This window comes from Eurosta solidaginis, chromosome X (genome assembly GCF_040869045.1).
Source record: "Eurosta solidaginis isolate ZX-2024a chromosome X, ASM4086904v1, whole genome shotgun sequence".
Classification (NCBI taxonomy): Eukaryota; Metazoa; Arthropoda; class Insecta; order Diptera; family Tephritidae; genus Eurosta; species Eurosta solidaginis.
Window position 1 is genome coordinate 31,481,339 of NC_090324.1, and position 20,867 is coordinate 31,502,205.

A 20,867-nucleotide genomic window follows, 5' to 3' on the forward strand; every position below is an offset into this window, starting at 1 on the left:
ATTCAGAACCAAGGGTGGATTTTACTGGTCGATTTGTGTGCCTGACTGAGGCAGGTAAAAATCCGTAATTTTTGTCTTTTGACCTTCTTTGTGGGTTTTGTTGTTTTGGTGCGTTAATTGTTTTGTGTTTTTTGTTGCTGTGTGTTTGTCTATTGTACTTGTGTGATTACTTTGTTTCTTGTAAACGAGTTTTAAAGGTCCGAATATTGTGTCAGAAATTGTGTTTATCTGTTCGTTTATTATTCTACCGTCGAATGTTTTCTGTTTGTAGATTTCCATGTTTTCGAGTACGTTGAGACGTCGGCCTTTTGCTTTTATGTGAAGAACCTTAACTGTTTTTTGATGTTTGCTGGGGAACATTCATTCTCGACCATTTGATTCGCGAAGTTAGACTCTGGTATAATGTTTGGATTCCGTATTTTTTTGTTGTAGTCTCTAATATGTTCTCTGAACCTCGTTCTTATTTGCCATCCTGTTTGTCCTATGTAACTAAGTTGGCATCCACAGGTCAGCTTGTATACACCGTGGCTGTTAAACGGATCATCTGAATTAGTGCTAGTTCTTAGTTGTCGCCCTTTTGTTCGATTGTTCGATGTTTTGAATGCTGTGTTAATGTTGTATTTTTTAAAGAAGTTTGCCAATTTTTATGTTGTTTTTCCAGTATATGTCATAGTCGTCCACCTATTATTTTCCCTTTCATTATTTCTTTTTGGTTCTCCATTTGTCCTCCTGAGCTTATCTACTAGTGCTTTTTTATATCCGTTGTTTTCAGCGATGTTATATATGACCTCAAGTTCTCCCTTATATGCCTCTAACGCCTTAATGCTGCATTTTTATGCTGTTGGGGGTTATTTGGGTATTATGTATTACTGTGTCGGTGGCCGTTGGCTTTCTCTATATGTAATAGTTAAATCTTTTGGCTTCTTTATAAATATTTATCGTGAGGTCTAGATAGTTGATTCCACCGTCTTTTTTGGTTTCCATTGTAAATTTTATATTTCCTTGGTGCTTGTTGAGGTATTCCAGTACAAGCTCTTCGTTATTAGTAGTTAAAACGCATATTATATCATCCACGTATCTAGCATAAAATGACATGCCTAATTTGGACTTCAGCTCCTGTAAGTACTTTTCTTCCAGATTTTGCATGAACACTTCCATAAGAATTGCTGATGTGGGGCTTCCCATTCCAAAATCGTTTGTTTGTCTATATATTTTATTCATATGATAATTATTGTTATTTTTTAATTTTTCTAAATTTGAAAAATTGTATTTTGTTTTTGGAATAGTAAGTAGAAAACTTTTCAGACAACCTGTCATAGCTGCGCAGATAGATCATTTCGAAGGGTGCTAAACCTTCATCATCAGTACGCTTTAGGCACGCTGCGCTAACCATTTAGCTATACAGCGAAATGGATCTATCTGCGCAGTTATAAAATAAAAAAGGCACTTCTTTTGTTGCATTCCAAACGAGCCAAGCACGCTTTACTTTTTCTCCGTTTTTTTAGAGTAGTATGGAGTATGATTTGAAGAAAATGGCGACCACTTAAGTCGTTGGGAAGTCGAAATAAAATGTGATTTTAAGTTAGTTGAAGCATTTTTGACAGATAGCGCTTATAAAATTGTGTCAAAAACGTGTATCTGACTTAAATCACATTGTATTTCGACTATGACTATTCGATCGCATGTTTATGATTTTAGTTAAGTGATTTTCAATTTTAAAACAATTTTTTGTAGCAACAAAATATGTATGTATCTATGAAATCCTATTTAGAGTACTGTCAATACTGCTTTGCCTTGCCGGGCCCCCAAAAACCTTCCGGGCCCCATGGCAATTGCCCTGGCTGCCCCCCCCCCCCCCCTCTCCTCGGCCATGACTTGGATTAAATGTGATATTTTCAAATCAAAGCACTGCGTTTAACAGTACTTATGCCCACTGTGCTTCCCAACAAATGATGGCCATCAAGTGTGCGATGCTTTTAAAGTGAGTAAATGAGAACAGCTGAGATTTAGTACTCATTCAATAGCATCAAATATTTGATAAAAGTGTATAATACCAGCTCTAAAATAAAAAAACACCCTTTGCCCTTGTTAAGCAATGCTGGAAACAGCTTCTGTGAATATTCCATACCAAGGTGATAAGACATTTGTTCCATCTGTATCAAGTGGATTAGTGAGGCCCATTACACAACGGGAGTTAGATGAACTGGTGAGAAAGCTCGCCCTATCAAAAAGACGAAGAATTGGCACAATTTTTAAAGTATGCAAACCACTTGGCATCAGATGTAAGAACGTCGGGCTGTTGTGACAGGCAAACATCTATTAAACAATAATTTACTGTAAATGATTCTAACTTGTTTTCCTATTGCCATGATGTCGGGGTGTAACCCCATTTAATTTGTTGCGTCCTTCCCACAAATTTTAATTTTCCCAGTAGCTCCTTAAAGCGGGAATGCTCCATATTCTCTTGTTCCGGGAAGGCATCGAATGCATTCCGGGTCCGTCACCTAACCCCGGTCCTGAGAAATGGTTTTGCTGCGTCTGCCGGAAAAGAATCTTTTTAGGATGGTCATACTCTTGTCATGTGTCCCGTGCAAGGGATGGTTGCATCGGACAGGTTGTTCAGGGCTAGATTCCAAAACCCGACGTCCACGTAACTTTTATAATGCTTTTGTGGCTCCTTGCTGTTGACGCCCAAGGGCGTCCCGTATTCTACGCCTGAGCGCCACCCGACTACCTTCCAGCAGCCCCGCTGCTCAGCAAACCACAACATGTCCCCACTGCTGCTCGCACCCCAAGGCAGCACCAACTCATACGGCCGCTCCCACTCATACCTACAACCTCCGTAGCAGAGTCGGGAGCAATGCCGAGCAACAGCCCCTGCCCCAGTTTTCTTCCCCTCTTTTTTCCGGCAGCAATCGTGTAGGTCAAGGAAACAGACTCTTAGTCCCTACCTCCTTTTGCATCGTTTGCCAGCAAAGAAGATATATGTTTGCGACATCCGCCCAATGCAGCTCCTGCCTTGGACGGTGCCACTTTCCTAGATGTTCTGGTCTACGCGACGTCAATCCCTCCGACGGGTTTCATTGCGCCATGTTGCCAGGCCGCATCCCAAATACACCGGGTACCCCAATGCTTACCCAAGGACGTCCAAACCCAGGGCCACAACAGCAGTTGCGTCCTAGCCTTTCACAACCCAGGCGTAGTCACGCGCCACTTACTCCCGGACTCACGACGTCTCCTCCGTTGCACTTCAGAATCCTACACTTAAACTGCAATGGATTAACTGGGAATATCACGGGCATAGTCGATTTCATGAAGCGGCACAACATCCGCATTGCTGCGATTCAAGAGACTAAACTCACAGCAAGATGTGCTCTGCAGACTTGTTCTGGGTATAATGTCCACAGAAAAGATCGCGAGAGTGGAAATGGAGGCGGCCTCGCGTTTATCATACACCACTCTGTGCAACATCATATATTTGATCCTGGCATCGACCGCAGGGACTATGTCTTAGAACGTCAAGGCCTATCTGTCCGGTCAGGCGATGCAAACCTGGAAATCATCAACATCTACATCCCTCCTGCCACCTGTTGACCCAGTGGATACCACCCTAATATTAGCGCCTTACTCACTGGCAACAACCGCATTATCTTAGGCGACTTTAATACCCATCACGATCTATGGCATTCAAACTTGCGGACGGACAGTAGGGGTGAGATGTTAGCGGATCAAATAGAAGAAACGACGTTCTGCACAATAAACGGAGACGCCCCCACACGTATGGTAGGAAGCTGTCACAGTTCGCCGGATATCGGATAAATCAATCGCGAGCCCAGGACTCGTAAACTACGTCAACTGGCAGCCGATGGTAACATTGCCAACCTACCACCTGCCTATGTGTGTGACGTTGGATCAGGATCTACATTTTGGTGAGCACGCAGCCGCAATTGTTCCGAGAATTCAGAGCCGTAACAAAATCCTCAAATCCCTCGCTGGCAGTACTTGGGGAAAAGATAAAGAAACGCTCATGACTACATACAAAGCAATTAGCCAGCCGATTACGTGCTACGCGTCACCCATATGGTCGCCAAGCCTAAAAATCACCCACTGGAAGAAACTACAGGCCTGCCAAAATACTGCTCTCAGAATCGCCACGGGCTGTCTTCTTATGTCCCCAGGACACCAGCTGCATAATGAGGCGAGAATACTCCCCATCAGGGAGAGAAATGAGATGCTGACTAAACAGTTCCTGTTGAATACCCAGAAACCTGGGCATCCCAACAGACATCTGATTGATGAACCAGCACCGCCTAGGGGCTTAAGGAGTCATCTCCGTAAGCATTTTGAGGAAATACAGCACCTGAGAACCCAGCCGTATGAAGTGAAAAAACACAAGCAGGTCCTTGGGAACTCCATAAATATGCGTCGGAACTTTATGCCGGGAATTGCCCGGTGAATCCAGTGCTTAACGAAAGTTATCCAAATCTGGCGGAAGAGGAACTCATACTCCCCAGGGAAACGCGTGTCACTCTTGCTCAACTTCGTTCTGGATACTGTAACAGGTTAAACTCTTACCTATCCAGAATCAACCCCGACATACAAAATGTATGCCCCGCTTGCAATGTGTCCCCACATGACACCAACCATCTCTTCAGTTGTAATGTGGAACCAACGCCTCTAACACCCCTTTCCTTATGGTCCACCCCTATTGAAACGGCAAGTTTCCTTGGACTCCCGTTAGAGGATATTGATGACAATTTGTGATCGGTAGCGGCTATTGGGTGGGGCGAGCATTGCTACAACAACAACAACCACCTGCCTATTGAAATGTTCGAATTAATAAGAGGAATATTTTAGTTTGAATGTCTGACAATAATTGATTTTATTGAAGAAATTCTTTCTCTTTTATACATAATTCCTTAACCTACACATACATAATTATGCTAACACTAACAAACTAAAAATATGTACATTTAATACTGGTATGCAAAATCAGCAGATGACTTCATTGACCTATTTTTGGAAACAATGTAAAATAGTTTTGTGTGAATATTTTGGTGATTCACATTGACAAACCAACACTGAAAATTAGACATTCCGATCGGCACGTGCATTGATCGGCGTGACTCACTGAGCGAAACTATGAAGGTGTGAAATGACATGGGTTTCGTATTCGGCATTCAATTGATGTTGACTTCCCGCTGTGTCGGGTCAATATAATTTATGTAGAACAATATTGTAATATGACTCCACTATGAGTGCGTGTGGCAGGTTCATAAAAAATGCATTGGCATAGAAGTTCATAATGCATAATGCCGCAAATGTATTGCATAGGTGGACATAACGCATAATGCTACACCATCCGCCTTAGAAAAAGAGGCTTATATAATTGTGGAAAATTGTATAAGACTCTTTGTTTGAATTTTAAATGCTTTTGATATGAAAGTGAAAGAGTTTTTGTACTTTGTTTCTAATATGCTGACCTTGATACTTTTTTTATTTTTACATTTTTTCTTTGAATAATGTTTTTTATAAGTTTTTATTTACATTTGTTTTTACACATCAGAATTTAAAATGTATTTTGCAAAACTGGTCCTTAAGACCGTCGACTCACTTAAAAATCGGCATGTGTTTACAAATTATTATGGAGTAACCGTTATATTTATGTATGTTTTTTTTTTGTTTACTTTTTAATGACGAGTAAACTGGAAGGCATATTTTACGATTATTTGCTTTAAGTTATCAAAAGATGTTTATCCTCTTATGATAATTTTTAATAAATCACTTCATTCGGGTGTTTTTATTGATGCCTGGAAATTTACCTCTATCACACCTGTTTTCAAAAAAGGTATTAAAAATAATATTGTCAACTACGGGCCAATTTCAAAATTGTCAACCGTATCTAAATTGTTTGAACATATTGTCAAGCAAAAGATGTTTTTTTCCATCAAGAGATATATTTCTGTCAACCAACATGGCTTCATGTCTGGTCGATCCACTGTTACCAACCTTGCCGTGTTTTCTGAATTCTGTACATCTGCTTTTAATGATCACCTGCAAATTGACACTATTTATACTGAATTTTCCAAGGCCTTTGACAAAGTGAGTCACACACTTTTAGTTAAAAAGTTGGTTCATCTGGGCTTTCACTCTACTTTTCTATCTCGGATTAAATCGTACCTTTCTTCTCGGCACTGCATTGTAGTTGTTGACATTTTATCATCTTATAACTTGATTGCCTCCTCTGGTGTGCGTCAAGGTAGCATTCTGGGACCCTTACTCTTTATCATTTTTATTATTGATATTTTTGAGTGTTTTACCTTCTCCAATTTTCTGCTATACGCTGACGATCTTAAAATGTATTCCTCTGTTCGTTCTCTGTCTGATTCATCTAGAATTCGGAATGATTTAAATAACGTTGTTTTGTGGTGTGAAAAAAATCGACTTCTTCTTAATGTTAGTAAATGTTTCCATGTGTCGTTTGCGAAGTCTCGTTCCTCTATTCCCACCTCCTATTCCATTGGCAACTCTAATCTATCCACCCTGAATGAAATATCCGACCTGGGTGTTATTTTCGATGCTAAGTTTTCATTCTTGAGTCATATCAGTAGCACTATAGCAAAATCGTATGCTATGCTTGCTTTCATTCGTCGGTTTAGTTCGGACTTTAGTGATCCGTATACGCTGAAACTCTTATACACGTCACTTGTTCGCTCAAAACTTGAATATGCGATCTTCATTTGGAGATTTTGACTGTCATATCAAACGACTTGAACGTGTTCAAAAGGTGTTTTTGCACTATGCCCTACGCTCATTAAATTTTATAGACCCACTTCCACCATATATTGCCAGATGCAAATTAATCAACCTGAAATTGTTAAACTCCAGAAGAACTATTCTCTCCCTCTTTACAGTGTTCGACATTATAAATGGTATAATAGATTGCCCTCTTTTGCTTGAGCGTATATTTTTTCATGCCCGCAGCGTTGTCTTAGGAATAACGATCTTTTTTTCCTTAAAATAAGTCAGAAGTAGGTACTTATGCTAGCAATGCACCTATCTATAGAGCTTTAAGGGAACTTAACACTCCATCGGGTTCTTTTACCTCTGATATATTTAGCTCTAAAGCCAAATTTGTAGCTTCACTAGTTGTAAGTTTTGATTAATGTTGTAATTGTATAATCGTGTAATATTTATATTGATCACTTAACATTTATTATTTATACTAAGCACAAAAAAAAAATCCAAAGTTTTGTCATTAGTCTGTAAGTGCACTCCCATACAAATAAATAAATAAATAAATAAATGTGTTTAAGCCTATTCTTATGGACTATTATTTCCTTATCTTTATTGTTCCAATCATTATTTAGTAAATTGTGCAAAACTATTTTTCCTATTGAAATTTTTTCTATATATATAAGTTAAGGTAAAAATTCTTATTGTTTGTCTTACGATAGGCCTTTTCCTTAATTAGTTAAGTCTCCTATTCTACCGAGGGTTAGAGTAAAAGTATTTTCCTATTAATATTTTCTATTCCACCGGGGGTTAAAGTAAAAATGTTTTTCCTATTATATAAAATTATGACCTCTTTAAAAAGCGAGGTTTTCCTGCATGAACCCGGGCCAATAAATGTTTGTCTTTATTTTATTTTCTTAAACTAATTCCGCATATTATGTTAAATCTGTAACTAATTGCATATACAATTGAGGGGGTGTAGTTGTTGACGGAAGAGCAAGGTAGCTATGTTTTGGTAGTAGTTCGGTTAATGGGTAAGCGGAAGGTACAGTGCGAAAAAAAATTTTCTATCCTTGATTTTTTTTTCATATTTTTTATACTTTTCCTATTTTCCAGCAATATCTTTGATCTTATGTGTCATGCGATTTCTGCGGCGGCCACCAAGACAGAATCGTCATGACTTTTATGAAGAGTTATTTTTATTTTTACCGGGATTGTCACATGCACAACCTCTTGGGTTACTGCAATTACTTGATCTTAGAGAACGTGGGTACCAATTTTATTTTATAAATTCGCCTACTGCAGTAAATATTTAATTTATTTTTAACCAATTTGTCCCTAAGGACAACTGTGTTTTTGCTTATAAATTTCAAGTCCTGGATTGCTGGCATTTCTTGTATGCCTGGTCGAATATTGTCCTAAGTCAATAACTTCCTCAACAATCTGGTTGCTTGAAATTTTTTCTACGCTAACATTTTTCTATCCTAAGATGAAAATGAGCGCGACAAGTCTTTTGTTGCAAATTTATATAGCGCTTCACATATATTTTTATTTGTTCTCTTTGTGACTTTTTCTTCAGTTTTCTTTTTTATTGGCTGGTTGTAAAATTTTTGTATTATTTTTTTTTTTTTTCGTTAGTTTTTGCTTATTTCCACTGTCCTAGAATTTCCTATTGCTTCATGACCATCTTTGCCAGTAGCATTCAAAGGAATTATGCAAATTTTTATTTGCTATTAAATTTTGGCAGGGTTAATGAGTCTGCTTTTACTGTTGATTGCAAAATTTTGGTGCTTATTATGTGAAGGTCTATTTTTAATTGTCTGTTGCTCTTCCGCAGTTTGGGTAAAAGGAATTTAGATGTTTGAGAAGGGGGGAAAACAAATTTTAGACGCTCTGTTGCACATTTTTCAATTGCATATATTTGATTTTCATATATTTTCTTAGTATCGTGGCCTTTGCAAAGATCAATAGCCCGACTACGCAAATCATTGCTCCTATCCAAACATCTGGAATTTTTGGGGTAATTTTTGTGTCTAGTTGGTCTGGTGGCTCATATTTAACTATCCTATTTTCAGATAATTTATTTTCTGAAATTACTGAATTTTGCTTCCCTAGTTCATATCCGGCTAATGCTATCATTATGCCGTGTGCTATCTTTGTCCACCAAGCCATTTTAAACTTCTCTAATTTTAATAAAAAGTTAGACATTTTGTTTTATTTATAGCTTTTAAGCTATTGCATAGATTTTATCGCGGGCTTGGCGACTAAATCAAAAAAAACCGTAACGGATATTTGTCAAAAAAGGTTCGAAAAGGTTCGACAAAGGTTCGGTGTTAACAACAGGCCAAATACATAAAATGGGATCTCTATCATAAAGTTAAAGTTAAAGTTTAAAGTTAAAGTTAAAGTTAAAGTTAAATTTAAAGTTAAAGTTAAAGTTAAATTTAAAGTTAAAGTTAAAGTTAAAGTTAAAGTTTAAGTTTAAGTTTAAGTTAAAGTGAAAGTGAAAGTTAAAGTTAAATTTAAAAATTTAAAAATAATATAAATAATATTTTGACTCCGAATATTGAAATAAATATTGCACACGTAGCGATGTTAGTGTTATGCGCTCATTTGTCATGGTAGCAATTTACATTTCTCCGAATACAAAATTGAACGAGGTACAGCATTTTATTCATCGCACTTTACTGGAGTACTCTGAAGAAGGGGCAAATATACTTGGTACAAATGGTAATAAATTTCCACTTATCTTGGCCGGCGATTTCAACATCAATTTCGCTGATAAAAAATCAGAGCGGTTGACAAGTTTTCTTTGAAAAATGCAATTTGAAAATAAATAATGATCCAAAAGAATCCAAAACAAAATATGGGACCACCATTGACGCGGTATTTTCAAGATATTTAGAGGATATCACGTCTCAAACGTATGTTTCCTATTTCAGTTACCTATATATATATAAACCTATAATTTCAATTATAAATATTCCTGAATAAGCTATGTATGTACATATCTTGTAAGATAATAATAAAATCTTTTTTTAACCAATATTAACTTCTCATTTATTCAATAAAAGTAAAAAATGTGTTTTCTTATCGGCCCCCACGCTTAAAAAGTGTAACTTGAATTAATATCAAAGACAAAACTTGAATTAATATCAAAGAAAACAAAATGTTGCATAAATATTATAATTGCATAAGTTGATAATATGCAATAGCTTTACCGCGGCAGTCCCCGAGTGTCACACGTCCTTTTTTATTTTAAGAATTGTTGTTCTAAAATATTTCTTAAATTATTTTTAATTAGAGAAAACATTTTTTTTTTTTTCAAATATTTTAGGTTTATTAGCTTAATATAGTTTATAAAATATATAAAATTATTTTTATGTTGAACTTTAGCTGGCTCGAGGTCAATAAAACTACGTTGAATAAAACCACAGGTTTTTTAACTAATTTATTCCAATATATTTCGGTTATTCCGCGATAACCGTTCTCAAGGATCTGTGTATAAATGTGATATAAACAATTTTCTTATTACCAAAAACAGTCAAAACATAAACAATATTTGTATATATGTACATACATTTCTTTTCACGTCTTTATAACTTGACGCGGAGCTTAACACTGTCTATTTGATCGTTAGTAAATGACGAAACAAGTGAGCAACGCCATCGGTATCCGTTTTGTAGTTTAGCCGAATGTCTGGTGGAGTGTTAATTATATGTAACATTTCTAGTGTAAATCGTTTGTTGTAGTGTTGTTCTTGTTGTAATATTGTTACTTTTTCGAAGTTGGGGGAGTGGCCGCTACTTGCACAGTGTGCCATAAGTGCAGTTTTTTGTGTGTTTGAATGATGGCACTGTTTAACGTCGCATTTGTGTTGTGCTAGTCTGGTTTTTAACTTTGATTTCGTTGTGCCAATATACATACTTTTGCAAGGTTCTTGGTTATTGCCGTTACATGGAATTTTATAAATTACATTACTTTTTTCTAATTGAGGTATTTTTGACTTAGTTTTGTTGAACATGGTTTTCAGAGTGTTGGTTGGCTTATGGGCTATTCTTACTTTTTCTTTATCATAACAATCTGACTTCGCTAGTCGTTCTGATAAATGAGGTACATAAGTGACGGATTTGAAAATTTTTTTAGGGGTTTCACGGTCTTGTTGATTATTTGTAAATTTGGCTCTTTTTAATAGTGTTTTTATCATGTTTTCCGGAAATTCGTTGTCTTTTAACAGTAATTTTGCTTCTTTTTTAATCTCATTGTGGTAAACTTCGTCTGTTATCTGCAACATACGTCGTAATAACTATATCATGCAAAGATGAATAGCGATTTCGAACTTCACATACAACCAACCATAGGCTTAGATATTCCTTTTCATCCAATTCAACTACAGCGCGTCGGTAATCTTCAATATGAGGCTACTTTTGATACAACTTTAGCACGCGACAAGAAGTAGCGTGAAATTTGATCAAAGAATGCAGCGGCTTCCGATTCGACAGCTTGAATTTCAGCAAGTTTATCTTCTTGTACGGATACTCCGAAATTATTGCCATCCTCAATTTTTGGAATTAAAAAGGATATCCACATTTTTAACAAGTTAGAGTTTTCCACAAATTTGCGTATGATTGGTTTTACAATTTTAAAGTTAAAGTGCCCAATTTATTCCAACGTTTTATGCGTTGTAGAGGATACCATGAAATATGTAGCCATATATGTATGAAGGATGTAAATATGTCAGCATTGCTTGTCCTTTGGTTTTTTGAAAATAATTCCTTGGTTTGTGTTTGTGATTGCTTTTGCGGACGCATTATCGATTCTTTCCTTTCAAAGTATAAGTTTTTCCAATTTGGCAGAATTTTTTTTTTATTTATTGTCCTGCTTTTCAAACTGGCAGAATTTCCTCCAGTCAGATCGTCTTTGCTTGTTCAGCAAATGTTTATGCTTATTAAGAATCGGACTGGCAGTATTGCCATGAAATGTTGGAATTAATAAAAGGGATGTTTTAGTTTGAATGTCTGACAATAATTGATTTTATTGAAGAAATTCTTTCTCTTTTATACATAATTTCTTAACCTTTAGATACATAATTATGCTAACAATAACAAACTAAAAATATGTACATTTGTAATACTGGTATTTAAAGTCAGCAGATTACTTCATTGACCTATTTATGGAAACAATGTAAAATAGTTGTGTATGAATATATTGGTGATTCACATTGACAAACTAACACTGACAATTAGACATTCCGATCGGCACGTGCATTGATCGGCGTGACTCACTGAGCGAAGCTATGAAAGTGTGAAATGACATGGGTTTCGTATTCGGCATTCAATTGATGTTGACTTCCCTCTGTGTCGGATCAATATAATTTATGTAGAACAATATTGTAATATGACTGCACTATGACTGCATGTGGCAGGTTCATAAAAAATGCATTGGCATAGAAGTTCATAATGCATGATGCCGCAAATGTATTGCATAGGTGGGCACAACGTATAATGCTACACTATACTTATTTCGCTCGAGCGTACCGCCGACTTCATCGTCACAGAAAAACGCACTTTCATAAACTTTAAAATAGGAAAGTGGGATGAATACAAATCCTTTACAGACAACCGCTTTGCTGCCCTCCCTATCCCCACTGATGCTCGCCAAGGGGAGCGTGTTTCCGCAAGGTCATTGAATCCGCCTCGGCTCGCTTCATTTCCGCCGGTAAAATTCCCGAAATTCGGCCCCAAATGTAGCGAGAGAACGTGACCATTTAAGACAGCTCGACCCCCCGAGCCCCAAATAAGGGATGAACACAAGCGGGCGAAATGGGAGGAGCATCTAAGCGGTTGTAACCTATCTGCCGGTGTAGGTAAGCTTTGGTCCACCGTAAAGTCCCTGTCAAATCCGTCTAATCACAATGACAAAATTTCCATCGCCATTGCCGATAAAGTGCTAGCGGATGCGAAACAATGCGCGAGCCCTTTCTGCCGACAATATATAATGCATTCTATGGTCGACAAAGATAGACGGAGGGCCAACAGACACGCACATAAGCATAAATTCAGCGCATCTCCAATTACCATCACCGCCAAATAGGTTGAGGATTCCAACCGCCATGCTAAACCATCCAAAGCAGTGGGCCCAGACGACATAGCCATGCTAATGCTTAAAAGCCTAGGGAAAGAGGGTTTCAAATATTTAGCGCATGTCTTCATCTTTCCACCTTCGCCATTCCCGAAAAATGGAAAAGGCCAAGGTGGTCCCGCTACTAAAGCCTGTGAGACCAGCTAAGATAGGAGAGTCATATCGCGCGATGTCTCTCCTATCGCCAGTAGCCAAGACGCTTGAAGCCATTTTACTCCCCTACTTCAAAGCAAATTTGAAGCTAGCCTGTCATCAGCATGGCTTCAGAAAACTCCATAGTACCACCACCGCGCTAAATACCAGCACCCAGATAAATTGCGATCTAAATCAAAACCCCCATCATAGAGCAGTACTCGTTGCGCTAGACCTATCAAAAGCTTTTGATACGGTCAACCATGGCACGTTACTGTAAGACCTGGAAGGGTCTTCCTTCCCCCCATGTCTTAAAAGGTGGACCTCAAAAAATTCCTCTATTCCTCCCGTCACGCTTCGCTTTTCGCGGTCTTTGCCAGCTTAAATATTTGTTTTACCTGTCTTCTAAGGAAACTCAGCTCATTGCTCCATTGATTCGCTTTTCTTCTGAAACTTCTTAAATGGCAAGCTCTATTATACGCAGTCATAAGCCCTTTGTTACGAAATCATTGGACTCCTCCGATCCCGCCACATTAACAACCTCTTTGGGTTGTCCCAGCTTTATTTTTTACATGTTTCTGTAGTTTTGTTCAGTTCGTTGACCTAGGGCTTCTAAAGGTTTATCCATTCTCTTCCCTCTTTAGGGGAGTGCTGAAGCTGATTTACGAATTGTCGGAAAAGGGTGGTCTAGCAAGATCCATCCACTCATACCTTGATATATCACGTTCAGAGCTCAATGTAATATCAACAACATTGGCTGTTGGACCAACATATGAAGGGACAAGCTATCTGCAAACTTATTTGCAGGATGTTACGAAATAAAGATTCGCTTATCTCATTCGTATCTCCTCCTCTCCCCGCATTGTGCTGCGCATTTGCATCCGAGTCTATAACCAACCACCCTTTGCGCGCTTAGTCCTGTACTAGCTTCTTAACCTCAGTGGAACCTCCGCAGTATGGACCAAATAGCGGGATGTCAGGATAAGACTGCTTATTCTTCTGCCCGATGGCCACCACCGCGGGTACTCAGTAGTGTAATTAGGTAGCACATATGAAACCAACTGTTTACTTACCATGACTGCATCTCTCACCTTTCTTTCCGTTTGCGCGTAGTAATGGCCTAACCCGGGTACGCTGAGCTCATAAACCTTACCTCCTGATGAGATCGACGGCTTTTGGATGAGCGCCACGTAAACGACCCCTCCTCAGAGGTTAGAAGGAGTTCCCTCGACCCCATTTTACTGTGTTGAAGATTTAATTGTAAGACTCGCATCCCTTCCAACCCTTTCGTCGTGTCGTCTTCTTCCTCCTCTTGCACTTTTGGTTTAGGGCTTTCGAGGACCTCTTCAGCCTCTCCGAAATAAGTAAATGTAAGGCGCAATAGGCTCCGTAAAGAATTTAGGCGTCGTGCTTCTTCTGAAAATTGGCGAGACGGGACCTACTTGTTTTATTCCGATTCCGAACGGCATCTGCAAGGCAGATGAGTTTTCACTGAAAGATTTTCATGGAAAAAATACACTTGGAGTGCTTGCCAAACACTGCCGCCGAGGGGCGACCCCGCTCAGAAAAATTTTCTTCCGGGCGCTAACCCAGGATTTTCCGTGTGGTAGGCGGAGCACACTACCATCACGCAACGGTGGCCTCCAACCACGTCTTGCAAATTACGATTGTTATTCTCGGGACTTCTTTCCCCGAGGCATAAATGCTGTGCTGGGTATTCTTCTGGCGACTTGCAGCACCATTTTGCTGGTTTCCCCCTTCTAACACCTTCTTGGGGGCGTCCGCGCCCTCTACCTGCCATTTGCTCTAAGGCTGATGAGGTACTGTTCGCCCACTTCCAGCGTGTTTGGATTATCCTGGTAATTCCTTTTCCTTAGTCGCATGTAAATTTTGCCTGTACCCCAGGAAATTTTGCCTAGCTGCGTGTACAATACATCCTCCACCTGCTTGTTTATTTGGAGGATGTACAACTGACCCTCCTCTGTAAGTCGAAATACAGTAAGTACCATCCAATCCTGTGTCGGTATATTCGTATTCTGGCTCCGCAGAAGTCGCAGCTTATCCCCCGACTTCATCACACATGGTATATAAGTTAACAAATTCCTTTGCTAAACCGATTTCCACACAATTGTACCGGCAAGCCGTTCGCATTCTTTGGAGTACTATTGCAACCAAAAATGCAAATGCGCTGCACGCGCATCCGCTAAATTCTTAGCTAATGTAACTAAACACTTTTGTGAGCGAAACACGCGCAACAGCTTATTCGCTCACCTGACCAAATACTTCAACTGAACGCTACACGCGCAAACTTTTTAGCTGACCAGGCATCTTTGGTCACGTAGGCCGGCTCAAGCGTAGGTTAGCTTGTAAGCTTTAGTGTTAAGAACAGTTAGTCTTTTTAGTTAGCTGTAATCAACAGGCACATAGTGGCGCCAAGCATTTTATTTTAACTTAGTTTTAGTGAAACATAGGCACATAGTGCCGATTAAATAAATGAAATTAAACTAGAATACAATTCGGTTTAATTAATTGGCGCCGGAGCAGGCCCCGCGAAATAAAGAAAAATTTATTCTCGCGGACTAAACATAAAAAATAGTTCCTACTCGGCCCCTTAGTACCTTTCGGAAAAAGGACGATGGTATCAGCCCAGCCGAACGAAAAAAAAACTCTATTTAATAATCTCAATATCTTATTGCGCTAATCTAATTTTTAAGAAATACAAATACATTGAACTGCAAATGAGTGATTGAAAAAATAAGACACAATAAAATAAACAAATAAATTGCGGCCTTCCATTCACTTGTTCATCGGCTTGTCAATTTACCACTTGATATCAAAAATTACCAAAGTGAATATTTAAAAATAATACATTTGTCAACAATTAACGGCTTTGATAAAAATTTTATCGACAAACTTATCAACAAACATTCCAACTTACACCACAAAAACAACTTGACAACACTGTTCTCCCAAAATAAAGAATTAAAATCCGACAATAAAAAACGTATACCTTTTTCATACTTCCCGGCAATCACTAATAGCCTTGGAAAAATATTTGAAAAAAAATGACATGAAAATTGTCTATACCAACAACAATAAAATTAAAAATATACTTGGTTCTACTAAAGATATTGTGCCGATCTATGAACGAAGCGGGATTTACCAAATCATTTGCGCGAGCTGCGATGCAAAATACACAGGACAAACCAAAAGACAAATCGCGGTTCGCTTTAAAGAGCATGAAAAACATACAAATAACAAACATATACATCTTTCTGCAGTAGCAGCGCATTTTAATTCGACGTCAGATGAAACCCCAACCATACATACGATCGGCACGTTAGAAGAGAGTGTGCGCGTAATAAAAGCGGTGTACAACTACAAAAAATTGGACGCATACGAATCGTTGTACATCAGCAAAAATAAGAGCATAATGAACGCTGACAACGGCAATATAAATTCACCTCTCTTCATTTTAGTGTAATTAATAATGTTTTATGAACAAATATTTTTGTTACATTGTATACATATTATGTTTTATTTATTTTCTTTAACTTTTGTTTTAGTAGTGCGTCGCTGATGATGAGCAGCAGGTCTGCTCGAAATGCATAATTTGTGCCAAATAAATATACTGTTGTGTGAGAGGTTAACCCGCTAGCGCCAGTGTTTTAATTTGACCAAATTTTTTGTAGTCAAAAAGGAAGTAATCTTCCAGAAAATAAAAAAAATTAAAATAAATAAATACTTAATTGAACTGCAAATACAAATACATTGAACTGCAAGTGGGTGATTGGAAAAATAAGATAAACAAATAAATTGTTAATCGAACTGCAAGTGGGTGACCGAAACAGGGATAATATTAAAATCAGCCAGTAAACACCGATCTACAAGTAGAAAGATCTAAATTAAATTCTTCAAACACACCAACACAACTACAGTGGAATGATCTAAATTTAATTCAGCAAAGCTAAAGAAGTGAATTTGGTGGTAGCAAAGCCGGATAAATATTATCAACACAGGAAAATTCAGATAATACTTATGTAAGTTTGATGTTAAAATTATTAATAAGTAAGTAATTATTTATATTGGAACGATTTTCCGTCAGCTCTTGTCAAATTTGGGTTTGAGAAAAATCGGTTTCGGCGTTGTGCCATCATCAGTGTCGATTGTCTCAAAACCAAATTTGACAAGGGATGACGGAAAATCGTTCCAATATACATCATTTATCCACCCTGTTGGAAATTTGCTATAAACCGTGCATACAACACTTTTTGCTAGGCCCTGCAGATTCAAAGATAACGAACAATTATTACGGATTTTTTCAATTTTTTTTGTAAAAATATAAAAAAATGTGTACTTTGCGAGGAAGGATCTCGAAAACTTTTTATTTTTTTGCAGATTTTTTTTCTCTCTAAGCTCTGTTTTATTACAAAAAAATAAGCTTTAATTGAACAAAAGCGATGGACTAATACGAAAGTTATAAGCATTCAAGTAAATAAATAATAAATAAATGCTTCTCTTCCAATTTGCATCGTGCCCCTCTTGATTTTCCCTACAAATTGGCCGGATGGGACCTGCATGTTTTATGCCGACTCCTAACGGCATCTGAAAGGCAGATGAGTTTTCACTGAGAGCTTTTCATGGCAGAAATACAGTCGGAGCGCTTGCCAAAGACTGGCGAGGGGCGACCCCGCTTAGAAAAATTGTCTTCTAATTGGAAAACCTTATTTCTAAAATTTTGATGTTGCTTTGCGTGGGGTGTGGACCCAGGGCATACGGTGTGGTAGGCGGAGCACGCTACCATCACACCACGGTGGCCGCCAAGTAAATATAAATCCATTTAATACTTAAGTACCCTACTGGTATATATGTGTTAGTATTCGTATATCAGTTAGTTAGCAGATAGATTTTCGAAGGGTTATATTAGATACGAAAAACTGTTAGTGTCGTTTTCTCAAAACCTGGTACATTTCAAGCAAGAGCATATTTTTAAGGGAGGTAGTGTTTTATTTGTAAAACTAGGGAACCTTTTTGTCTAGGTAGGCTTGACTTTTTACTTGATCTAAGTATAAATAATAGGACATGCGCCTTGTTCCTTCATAATATCTGCAAGGATCGCGGGATGCTGTTCAGTTTATAATTGAAGTTTATAACACGTCATTTACTTAAAAATATAATATGATTAAAAGGGCGAGAGTTTGAGTGTACAAATGATCCAGATATGTTCTGTTTCATCTGCGGCTAATTTATCGTTAAAAGGATGCGACGTGTGTTTTCAAATCCTTTGAAAGTTACATACTATAAGTATTTTGGAATTGAGCCTAAAAACAATGAAAAACCATGGACACCGAATACTGTGTGCACCACTAGTCGAGTCGAATTGATTTTTTTCGGAAACCGGAACAAAAAGGTGCATTTTAAAAATTAGAAATATGCTCCTTTTTAATGCGTACCTGACTAATTTCTGAAACTATCTATTTAGGCGACATATGAAATTTATTACACCATTGAAGTGGAGGGAACCAACTTGCCATTCAGCGGACTACTATATTTGTACTACAAAAGTACTTGGGGTTGGAAAGTCAAGAAAAGTAACTTATGCGAGCGTATCTACAGTGTCATTACCAGAACTAAATTCAACGGAAGCTACATTGCGAGAATCAAATTTAACTTTATGCCCGTATTATGTATGTCACCGTGAATGTTTGCGTCGCAGTCACTCACATTCATATTCACCCAGAAGTTCGTATTTTATAACTTCTTACGTGTTCGCGTTTGCCCTCTTACGTAGTCACTACGTATTCACTGCGACTGTCAAACCCAATACGTAGCCAGTATAACCACTTATTACTTTTGTTATTTCGGAAAACTTTGCAGTGCAATTTTTTTCGGAATAACATCGTTTTAACGAGCTGGCAATATTGCAGGGAAACACCTAGCAATTGTAAACATAGTACAATGATTGTAAATAAATGAATACAGAGTAAAGTAATAATATTGATTGTTTGTTAATAATTTTAAGTGCAGTGTTTATATACACTTTATGCTGAATAAGCAGCTCGGTTTATATATTATGCAATACTCATTGCATATATCAAACTGCAATTTTTATAGCAATAACTGAAATTCATCTTTTGTGAACAAGGAAAAATAAATTTATAAAAAAGAACAAACGTATTATTGATTTTGTGACGTGGTGCCATTTAAAACCCAAAATTATATCTCTTTAAAAAATATCTTTAATAATACTGGAATCACAACATACTTGGAATACAACCTGGCCTCTTAGAAATTATATTGGTTATGGCGGCCATTAAATCATGAACCCAAAAAAAATAAAATAAGTGGCGTGTATTAATGTACAGTTGCTTGGTCTTTTGAATAACTATAGTTTATGAGGCAGAAGCGACAGCTGCGGGTAACAAACGTCAGTTGGGGAGTAGTAATCGTGGTGATTCGCCAGTACGCGACGAAAAAGGTGCACCACTACCGGATTATTTTCCCGGCATACAAGGCTGTCGATCTGTAGAAGAGTTTCAATGTTTGAATCGAATTGAAGAGGGCATTTATGGTGTGATATATCGTGCCAAACGTACCAGTGAAATTGTTGAATTAAAGCGTTTAAAAATGGAAAAAGAAAAGGAAGGTTTCCCTGTAACATAGTTACGCTAATAAAGGGTCAACATCCAAATATAGTGACAGTACGTGAAGTAGTTGTTGGTTCCAATATGAATAAAATTTTTTATTGTTTTGGACAATGTTGAGCATGATCTGAAATTGTTGATGGAAACTATGAAGGCATGAAAACAGTTTTTCATTCCTGCTGAAGTAAAATGTTTGGTACAACAGTTATTGTGCGCCGTCGGCCATTTACATGACATTTGGATATTACATCGTGATCTGAAAACTTCAAATCTTTTACTCTCACACAGAGGTATACTGAAGGTGGGCGATTTCGGTTTGGCACGTGAATATGGTTCACCCTTGAAAAAGTATACATCACTTGTTGTCACACTATGCTATCGCGACCAAAATTGATGCTCTGCTCACCCGAATACTCTACACCAATTGATATTTGGTCGGTGGGATGTATCTTTGGCCAGTTCATGCAAATGGGACCACTTTTTCCAGGCAAAACAAAAACAGATGAATTGAACAAACTTTTCAAGGTGAGCTAATTTTCTTATCGCGCTTTCTTTTCTAAAAATTATGTCGCCCTGTGGCTTTCGCCACATCTTTTGTTAAATTACCATCTTTTGTAGTAACAAAGACACTTCGGGAAGACTTTTAGGAGTGTTATCGATGTTGATACCAGTTTGCGGGAAGAGGGAAAGGGAAATCGCGAATAGGAAATGAGAGGTGTGCAGGAAGGTGAAGATGAGGAGGGAAAAAGAAGAAAATGGCAAAGGGGAAATAAGAGCAGATTGAAAATTTAAAAGCAGATGAAAAGAGAAGAGAAACAGAAATAGGGAGAAGAATGGTTAGGAAAAGTGGTGGGAAAATGAAAATAGAGAAATAAGGGTAGGGGAAGAACATGAAGAGAAAAACGGAATTAAAGTGAAAGGGGAGCGGAGTGAAAGGGATGATGGGGGGAAGGAAGAGAAATCTAAGAAGATGTAAAAGGAAACGGAGGAAAAGTGAAAGGGAAGATAAGGAAGGGGCAAGGGGAGGAGTACGGAAAGTTAGAGGAAGAAAATGAAAAGGTCATAAGCAAGGTGACGAAAAACAAAACGGGTAAGGGGGAAGAGCTAAAGGGTGGAGAAGACCGAAAGAGAGTTGAGAACGGTGCAGAGGGCTGGGAAAGGAAAGGGAAAATAAATCTATAAAGAAAATATACTTAGATGAAGACAGGAAAATAT

At 37.9% G+C, this 20,867-nt stretch overlaps 1 protein-coding gene and 1 pseudogene across 27 annotated transcripts in view; both read left to right on the plus strand.

The window, feature by feature from the left end:
- zfh2 (Zn finger homeodomain 2) overlaps nucleotides 1–20,867 on the plus strand; it is a 2,927,436-nt gene that overhangs the window by 493,475 nt on the left and 2,413,094 nt on the right. The window lies entirely within an intron of this gene.
- The window catches only part of LOC137234393 (serine/threonine-protein kinase PITSLRE-like), a 46,141-nt pseudogene that overhangs the window by 24,606 nt on the left and 668 nt on the right, over nucleotides 1–20,867 (plus strand).